Here is a 9790-nt window from a genome sequence, read left to right as displayed (position 1 = left end):
TTTTGGAGCAATGCACTAGAAGATTCTCAGCTATGAAGACTGAGAATGCATGTGTAAGGGAGAACAAGAATGAATCTAACAAGTTACCAACTGTGACTCCCCGAACCTACTCCTCTTCACAAGTTACAGTTGCAAGTGAACATATGTAACTTTGGTCTGAGGTTCCTCCAAGTCCTATACTGGTATAGAATTTAGTGCAGCTGAATCAAGGCCCTATTTTTGCCTTTGGAATACCCCTGACATTATGGTCAAGGGGAAAGGTTAGCATAGGCAGTGAGTATCTGCCTCTGCAAGCTTTCCACCCACTGAGAGTTCTCCAGCATAAGGCAGTAGGGGTGGAAAGATTCACTGTTAGCCTTTTCTGGATATTTCCAGTCTGCTTTCTGCCCCTGAAGATGCCCCAAGTGGACTTAGTGGACTTTAGTATTCCTAAATTTCAGCTCTAAGGTGTTTCAAATCTCTTGAGTTCCCCAAAAGATGAAAGGCCCCCAAATATAGTGGGGTCACCCACCATTTTGTTTATAGATACCTTAAAGAAAACTCAATCACTTTCATTATAATGATTTTATATAGTCTACGCTATGACAACAGTGTTAGTGTAATATGACAGATTTATGATCATTTCAGTTTCATTATGTAATTTTACATTAATGTCTGTGTAGTTTATATAATTCACTTGAGTGTTTTTGTGGCATTCTGTTTTCTTGGGAAGAAATTCTATTATGTAAATGTCTTTCAGTCCAAATTAATAGGGCTATTCATGTGTGATTTGGATGGTAATTATATCATGTTATATTAATTTTTAACAAAATCAGGTATCAATGTTTCTTAGCATATATCAAGATCCATACCTAATTTAGAGTGCCGGGCTATTTTTTTGGAGGATAGGAATTGTTCAAAAACTGTGTCATTGTAGGCATTTTTAAAAGAAGGTTTGTATCAGGTGGCTTGTTCAATAGCAATAAGATTTTCATCTCCCATTGTATAATACCACACTGAAGCAGGTCTGTGAATAAAATCTTGAGGACAGGAAAGCACACAGAAAACCTGTAATCTTCTCACAAGGTGCAGTACCCTTATTCTACTCATAAGGTATTATAAATTACCTTTATGCATATTGTAATATTTAACTACATTCCACAATTTTTCCTATCTAACCCTCTACTTTTAAGTTAGACTATTATAAACTCAGACATTGTGCTGAAGATTGAATAAAAGGCCACTTTAGAATCCCTCGTTATCTTCTTTACATTTTATAAAGGGTTTGTACTGTGAAGGTTTCACATCTCCAAACTCTTTTTAGGAATTTCTTTGTGAGTATTCAAACCTTTATATAAAGGAGCATATAACATAGTATTATGGGGGTTGGGGAGGGAATGGTGGAATAATAATGCTTGAAGATCCTAACACAGGTGCTGTACAAAATATTACATAAAAATATAGTAAGGAGTACTTTCTATCTAATTTCAGTGCAGGTGTCTTTAGATATGTTCATATTTTTATTTTTTGGTTATGTTTACGAAGCATTGATTACAAGGCAACTTGAAGCTGAATTTTAAATTATGTTACACTCATGCAGCACGGTCCAGCTTCTAAATTCAGGTATTCCTTGGTGTCTCACTAAAGCTAATGGGTCAAAACCATGATGTAACTCCATTGTCTTCAGTGAATTTGCCTTGTTAAAGGAGAATCAAATTTGGTTTAAGATATTGATGGAGTGTGACAGGAGTATCGCTATCAGAGCCTTTCTGGGAGTGACTCCACCCTCCTGTGATGGGCCAACCACCTGCTTACTCACCTGCCACACCTTGATCTTAATTGACTAATTGATTGGTGTAATTTTATTGATTGGTAGTCATTTTATGTGCCCCAGTGCCAGAGGTCACTACCTGTGGCTCCTTTTCTCCCCTACACTGCAGCCCAAGCCTCGCAGATGGTACTGACGTGGTTTGACCTGGGCCCTGTTATGCCTTGGCCCTCTCCTTTACTTCCGGCGCTCCTCACTGCTGCCCCCTTGCTCTGGGGCTCCTCACCACCCCCCTCTCACTCTGGAGCTCCTCCCTGCCCCCCTCTCGCTCTGGGGCTGGGGCCAATGCACCCCCCCAAACCGCTGCACCCTCTCTGGCGCCAGGGTCCCCATGCTACTGTGGAGCTCCTATGAGGCCTCCTCTAACCCGTAATAGCCGCACCCAGTCTTCCGGTCAAAATAGTAAACAGAAGAACACAAAGCCCCTGGGCTACAACATAAAAGCTAGACCATCCAGTCAAACAAGATTCAATCCTTACTAGAGAGAGAACTCGAGCTCCCCAACCCCAGCAGCAACCAGGGATGTTCCCACCATCAGAGTTCTCCCCTTCCTAGCCGAGTTCTTACTCCCTGGGCTGCTGGAGAGGAACTACCCTCCTGGCCTCCTTCCTGGGCTTAAGAAGGGCTAAGCCCTGCCCCTTCCTGTCAGCTGGTTTCACTGGTTGCCCCAGCAACCAGCACCTGCGCAGCCCTGGTGACTGGCAGCTGAGCCTCCCCCTTCCCACCACTAGGGGTCTGTCCCGAGCCGTCTCTGCTTTCAGGCGCAGGGCACCTGAGTGCTCTGCGACATGGGGCTGTAACAGAAACCAGAACTTTACCTAAATGTTCTTTATTTAGTGAATTAAGTTAACAGAATGTGATGCATCAGCATTAATTTATAGACAGGCTTTCAATTTCAGAACCATCTCCTGATTTTTTTTTTCAGTTTCAGAAGTCTCAAATGAAAATAATTGCTTTGTTAGCTGCTTCTAATCCAGAACAGGCAAACATTAAACATCAAGTCTAAACTTTCAAAAATCAAATTGCCTAATCTTCAGCTGACTTCTGTTTCAGATCAATTCTGTTTCAACTGAAGGAATGAATGCCCAACATGCTATTAAATCATACAACATAACAATGGATACTACTCAGAAATGTTTTCAATAAGTATTGCATGGTGATCTAATAATAACAAAGTAAACAAAACAATTTTAAAGAAAATAATTTAGACATTGTGGAAAAATAAGTTAATAGCCACCAAACAAGAGGATTTGGGGCACAATTCTTGTTGTGTTTCTTGTTGCCTCATACCTGATGGCTTAGAAATGTTATTTAAAAGGTTTGTTTTTGGGAATTGATTTATAGGTATATGTATATGCATTAGACTCTGATGACAGCCCTAGGATTTGGTAGATATATAGAATTGCTTGATTGTTTGTATTGCTTCTTTTTTGTTATCACTATGTATCAATAAATTTGCCTATTATTGAATGGATAGGTTGTGATTGATCTGAGGGTGGATCTGGGAGTGTCTGGGTGGGTACCCCCACCCCAAGAAAAAGGTACCCCCTACCCCAAGACCAAGGCCTCTGAGTCCTAAATCCAGAGCCAGAAATACCCTTTTAAGTTACATCCATAGAAAATGACAGCCTAGTAGGTTTGCAATTGACTAAATCACAAAAATAGAGTTTTACACCAGCTCTACATTTTCTTCAAATAAGAATAAGTGCAGGATGTGTTAAATCTCATATATATAACCCTGAAGAACCCAAACAAATAATCAGATCTGGTCTCTTGTATAATGTAGTCATATTAACCATGTATTTTGGGCAGATATCAAAACATGATGTATGTCTTAGCCTCTTGCGGAGGGTTTGGGATTGAGAGTATGGTTGGGGGTAAAAAGGTAAGAAAGGTTTATTGACTTAACAAAAACATAACTATGTGTAGTAACAAGACAAACACTGACAGACAAGAATAATTTGTGTTGGTAACTTATTGGCAGTGTTCCCCAATGCTTGATGTACGACAAGTTTTTCTTTCTACAAAGTTTAGCAAAGTTAGGTGTTGTCTGAGAGGTACTGGGAAGGACCCTGGTATTTAGTCTTTGGGCTGTTTGAGATCTACAGGACCACTGATCTAGGTCAACAGCTAATTAATCTTTTTTACAGAGCTGTATCTTCTTTCTGAATGAGTTCCAGATGTTTTAGCCAGTTTATAACTTCTGAACTGTGCTGATAACTTACAGCCATTCAGATTCTTTTTAGTGTAACTGTCTTTAGACTGACTAATAGCAGTACAAGCCTTGCATTCTTTTGATATAGTTAATTGTAACTATGCCACAGGGCCTTACTACTTCAAGGCTTTGCTAAATTTACTAGGCCTTACTTTACACAAGGCCTTACTACATCTTAAACTTTAATTAGGTTCTTAGCAGCAACATATAGCTTAATATCTAAACAAATGACAGAAAAACACTTGGTCTAATCTTCATAGAGCCTTCAGCAAGTACCTTTATCACACAAACATAATTTCACTTGTCATACTCTACCCTTTGCTTTCTGAAGCACTATGATAGCTACAGTTGAGATGCTAAAACTATACACGCTACATCAGGGAATGGGGAGGGATCTTAATCTGTGACCTCCACCAGGGTGTGGAGTTATACATGGCACGGGCGGTGCCGGGGCCTCCTATGGGGGAACAGCCAGAGATAATAGTGAACACTCTGTTTTTTCATAGATCATAGTTATCTTTCTCTCCTTGGGAGCCTGTAACTATGCTTCACTTCCCAGAGAGTGAAAGAGATCTCACTGTTGCTTCTGGGGACAATGCTATACTGGGTTGATGAAATGGCACTGCCCTGGCAGAATCATAGCGCTAATTTGCTTTTGGAACCTTACTGGTATGAAAGGATGGGGATAGGTGGTGGAGACTTGCAGATACAGCCTCCTTTTAGTTGCATTAAAGTGGGTACTATTCTACTACGCCTTTCATAGTTTCATAGTTTCAGGGTCGGATGGGACCTAGTAGATCTTCTAGCCCAAACCCCCGCCAGGGCGGGAGAACAACAAAACCCCAAAAACAAGAAACGGGACTCAAATGAGTCCAGCCAGGTAGGCATCCAGCCTCTTCTTAAAGACCCCCAGGGTAGGGGCCAGCACCACTTCCCTTGGAAGTTGGTTCCAGCTCCTAGCCGCCCTAACTGTGAAGTAGTTTTTGCGGATGTCCAATCTATACCTCCTCTCCATCAACTTGTGCCCATTACTCCTTGTTATGCCAGCGGGCGCTAGGGGAAACAGCGTCTCCCCCAAACCCTTCTGGTCCCCCCTAGTGAGTTTATAGACGGTCACCAGGTCCCCCCTCAGCCTTCTCTTGTGGAGGCTGAATAGGTTCAGGTCCCGCAGTCTCTCACTGTAGGGTCTGCCCTGTTGTCCCCGGATCATGCGGGTGGCCCTCCTCTGGACCCTCTCCATGTTGTCCACATCCCTCTTGAAATGGGGCGCACAGAACTGGACACAATACTCCAGCTGTGGCCTGACCAGCGTCGCGTAGAGGGGGAGGATCACCTCCTTGGCTCTACTCGAGATGCACCTGTGGATGCACGACAAGGTCCGGTTAGCCCTGCCAACCATGACCTCGCATTGTCGGCCCATGTTCATCTTGGAGTCAATAATGACTCCAAGATCTCTTTCTGCCTCCGTGCTCTCAAGTAGGGAGTTCCCCATTGTGTAAGTGTGCTGCTGGTTCCTACTGCCCAAGTGCAGCACCCTGCACTTGTCCGTATTGAAACGCATCCTGTTCCTGTTAGCCCACCCCTGTAACCTATCCAGATCCCTCTGCAATCTCTCCCTCCCTGCTAGCGTGCTCACCTCCCCCCAGATTTTGGTGTCATCAGCGAATTTAAACAGGTTACTTTCCACCCCATCATCCAGATCGCTGATGAAGAAATTGAACAGCGCAGGCCCCAGGACCGAGCCCTGGGGGACTCCGCTACCCACCTCCCCCCAGGTCGAATATGACCCATCCACCACCACCCTCTGAGTGCGACCCCTCAGCCAATCTGCAATCCATCTGACTGTGTAGGCATCTATGCCACAGTCGCCTAGTTTTTTAACTAGGTTGGGGTGAGAGACGGTGTCAAAGGCCTTGCTGAAGTCCAGAAAGACTACATCCACCACGACACCATTGTATAGGTATGATTCACAAACCATGTAATAACTTTGTTCCAACCTGTAATGCCCACCTGGTGGGCTTCACACCATCACTGGAGAGTGTTGTCAGTCATAGGAATGGGAGGGGACAGATTCTCTCATAAACACAGTGGCTCAAGAGGCTGAACGGATGCAGAATGCAGAATTGGGGGCACAGACTCAGGGGCGTTGAGCTCAATGGGATTTCCCTCAGGAAGTATGTAACAACAAACTCTCAAACGAGTAGAGCTACAACAATTACCTCTCTTCCCACAGTTAGCCATTTCAGCCTTCAGGTAGGGAATGTACTCAAGATAATAACTGGTGCCACAGGTGCACTGACAGTTACCACTTCATTTGTCTACTATCTTGTTTCTTGTACTCAGAGACCAGGACTTCTCTTACTTTGGGGTGCTGGGTTTTTTTCCAGTATGGGTACTGTAGCTGGACCATGTGAAGGTCATCTGAGCACGTTTCTGGGGGATGGTCTTCAGGGTCAGGCCACTCCTTGAGGCCTTCAGGAGCAAGTTCATTAATATCTGGATAATAAGTAGGACAGTAGACATATCCTATCCAGGAAACACAATAAGGCATTAACAAGAAGAATATAGTTATAACAATTTACCACTTTATGGTGCCAGTCAGTTTAGACTGGTGACAGAGGAAGACTCATTTTCAGTGGTAGGCTCAATTAGGAATGGTTATGGCTGCATTTGTGGACAGATCTAATCTGTAGGAACAAGACAACAAGTAGTTTGGCTCCTGTTAGATGAATCTGACTTAAATACCCACCATGTATTATGCATACCTTTTGCTAATAATGTCCTCTCCCATTTATCTCCCTGAGGATGGTTCAATACCACCTGACCTCCTGCCTGGAACTTTCCTGGGTCACCATCCCTAGGTTGCTCTACTGCTGGCTTATGGGGACGACCTAATCCAAAGGCCTGTTGCATAGGGCTACTTCCTGGATGGGGTCAGTTATTGGCCCAATTGATAGCTTGATCCAAGTGCAAGTCTCAGCCCTTAAGAGCCGGGCGAGCGGCCAACCACAAATTGCATTACAGGATGCCATTGTCTTGCTCTACCAATCCGTTAGACTGCGGATAGTATGGGATATGATATGTCTATAACATGCCATGTTTTGTGGTCCAGTTATATATAAAATGATTGTGGAAGTGAGGCCCATTATTGCTCTGTAGTTCTATAGTTGGTGGATACACAGCTAGCAGTGTTTCCAGTGCTGCACAAGTGTCCTGGGCTGTAACTCTTGCTGAGACCCGGGCAAACATTATTCCTGTGGCAACTTCTACAGCTACAAACACATACTGTTGCTTCCAGGAAGTCCAAGGAAGGGGGCCTATGAAATCACATTGCCATACCTGCCATGCTACCTTTCCCTCAGGTAATGATAACAGGACAGTCGGGCAGGGTTTTAGTTGCATTTTGACCTCATGGCAGGTGATGCATGCATCAACTATTCCTTGTCCTTCTTTTTTAGTTACATGAATGCCCCAAGATGTGGCCAGGTGGGTGGTTCTATCACTCTCGGGGTGCCTGTGTTGTCGATGTAGCCATTCTGCAGCTCATTCTCTAGGTGTACAGTGGGAGGAGGAATAGGGCAATGATGGACTAGTTGCTTTATTTTCTTCTTTAACATACAACGTTTCAGCGCCCTCTTCTGATCAACTTGCTTATTCTACTTTGCCTCCAGGCCTTCTCCTGCTTTATTCTCGTCTGCTGCACTCACATGTTGGATGTGTAGAGGAAGCTTATCTTGGGCTGACTTCTATAAGGTCTCCCATTCCTCCTGACTCTAAATGTCTTGTCCTTGTCTTTTAAAGTTTTCTTTGTTCTTTAGGGGTAGCCATTTAGTACATCCTTCTGCTACCATCCAGGAGTCACTATAAATATAAATGGGCTTTACAGGACATGGACCTTCTACTAATTCCCACACAGCCACGCCGAGCACTGCTTTGAACTTGGCATACTGCATGCTTTTTCTGAGGCCTTGTAATACTACTTGCTTCCAATCTGAAATCCTCAAGCAGCTGCTCTTCAGGCACGAACTTGAGCAGACTCATCTGTAAGCCAGACTTCAACATCAGCTGAGGTCTCCATTTCAGGCGAGAAAGGAGGTGCTTATTTCATGGGTGAAGGTTCACTGCAGCTTGTTTGATCGGGATAAACGTTAATTGTACTTTCTGTGACTCTTTCAACTAATGCAGGGAATCCCTTTGAGGTTACTTATTGGACTTGGCTCAAAATGTAATAAATGCACTTTTGGACCGTGATGTCTTGGGCTCTCCCCCCAGGTGGTAGCTGGTGGTCTGATAGAACCATTCCAAGAATAGGTATTGGAGTAGTGATAACTATGGGTAATTCTCCTCTCAGTGCTTCTGTAGATTCCAGGGCCATTGTTGCTGCACACAACATCTGTTCTAAGAGAGTATACCATGCTTTCACCCCTCTCCAGCCTTGGCTCCAGAATCCAAGCGGTTTTCTTTCTGCTTCTTAGGACTCCTTCTGCCACAGTCTCCAATGTGGTCCGCCTTCCAAGACACCTATATGGAGCAAAATCTCTCCTTCGGGATGTCGTGCTGCTAGGGAAGCATGAACAGTTACCACTTCTTTAAGGACTTGTAAAGCATATTTATGCTTAGGACCCCATTCCCATTTAGTTCTCTTCTTACATAGGTTATACAAGGGACAAGCTAATAAACTAAACTCAGGAACATGCAGACACTAAAAATTGAGTGCTTCCAATTGGGCTTGCAGTTCTTTCACATTAATGGGAGTTGGGGTCTCTACTATATTTTGCAGCCCTTCAGCTGGTATTGTGAGCCCCCCATTCTGCTATTCTGTTCCTACAAATTCACACTGGGGCCCTACTTTTTGTATTTTCCTTTCAGACAGTGTGAATCCAAAGGTACGCAATTTTTCTTTTAATGATTCAAAGGCCTTGATGGCAACCTCTCTGTCTTGACTGCCTACCATGACGTCATCTATATACTGCCACATAAGTATGTCGGGGTACTTTTCTTGGACTTCATGAACTATTGTAGCTAAAACACCATAAGCCAGGGTAGGGCTGTGTATCCACCCCTGGGGCAACACAGTGTAGGTATACTTGTGCTCTATCCATGTGAAAACAAATAATGGCCAGTGACTCTCATGGATGGGAATAGCAAAAAACATGTCCTTCATATCAATGGATCCCATTCATGCAGGCCCATAACACCAGATGCTTTCTGTCAAGGCTGGTAGTGATGGGATGGCAGCCGTCAAAGAGTCCGTATTAGCATTCAAAGTTTGGAAGTCAGTAGTCAGCCGCCACCCTCCATTTGGCTTGAGCACTGGCTACACTGGATTGTTATATGGAGAGTGGGTTCGGATAATAGTCCTGTCTTCGAACTGCTAACTTATGATATGCTGGATAGGTTGAGTGGCCTTGGGGGGGAGTTCGATACTGGGGTCTGTGTACTCCTTTCATGGGAGGCAGGGTTAGTGGGATCATGCTACATCGAGTTACAGCTGTTATAGCTGTTTCTTCTGGTTCCTGGTGAGGCACTGAACACTCAAACTGCTAATTGTCTCGCTTAAGGGCAAACAGCTGTCTTCTTAGTACATTAAGTCCTAGTAAGCTTGGTCTCCCTTTAAGTATTACTGCTGCCTCCGTTACTTTAGAGCCATTAGGTAGCCCAAAGATCGCTCCGACCAGATGTCCTGGCCGTCTAGTGCTTCCGACTCCAGTTACTTTATAAGGGGTTCCTTCTTCCCCCTTCTAATCCATGGAATCTAAAATGCAAAT

General features: G+C 44.0%; 1 long non-coding RNA gene across 1 annotated transcript; it reads right to left on the bottom strand.

Annotated features, from left to right (window-relative positions):
• Window positions 1-4744: 4744 nt before the first annotated feature.
• Window positions 4745-6324, bottom strand: LOC109299728. The gene is made up of 3 exons (XR_002097968.1): window positions 5971-6324; window positions 5824-5826; window positions 4745-4762 (listed from the first exon to the last, which is right to left on the bottom strand). It is a non-coding gene; the product is annotated as an uncharacterized LOC109299728 (long non-coding RNA).
• Window positions 6325-9790: the final 3466 nt, after the last annotated feature.

This window comes from Gavialis gangeticus, unplaced genomic scaffold, assembly GCF_001723915.1.
Source record: "Gavialis gangeticus isolate Ggan-Ray unplaced genomic scaffold, GavGan_comp1, whole genome shotgun sequence".
Taxonomy (NCBI): domain Eukaryota; kingdom Metazoa; phylum Chordata; order Crocodylia; family Gavialidae; genus Gavialis; species Gavialis gangeticus.
The sequence above is the reverse complement of the archived record's forward strand: the minus strand, read 5'-3'. Positions and strand labels throughout refer to the sequence as shown.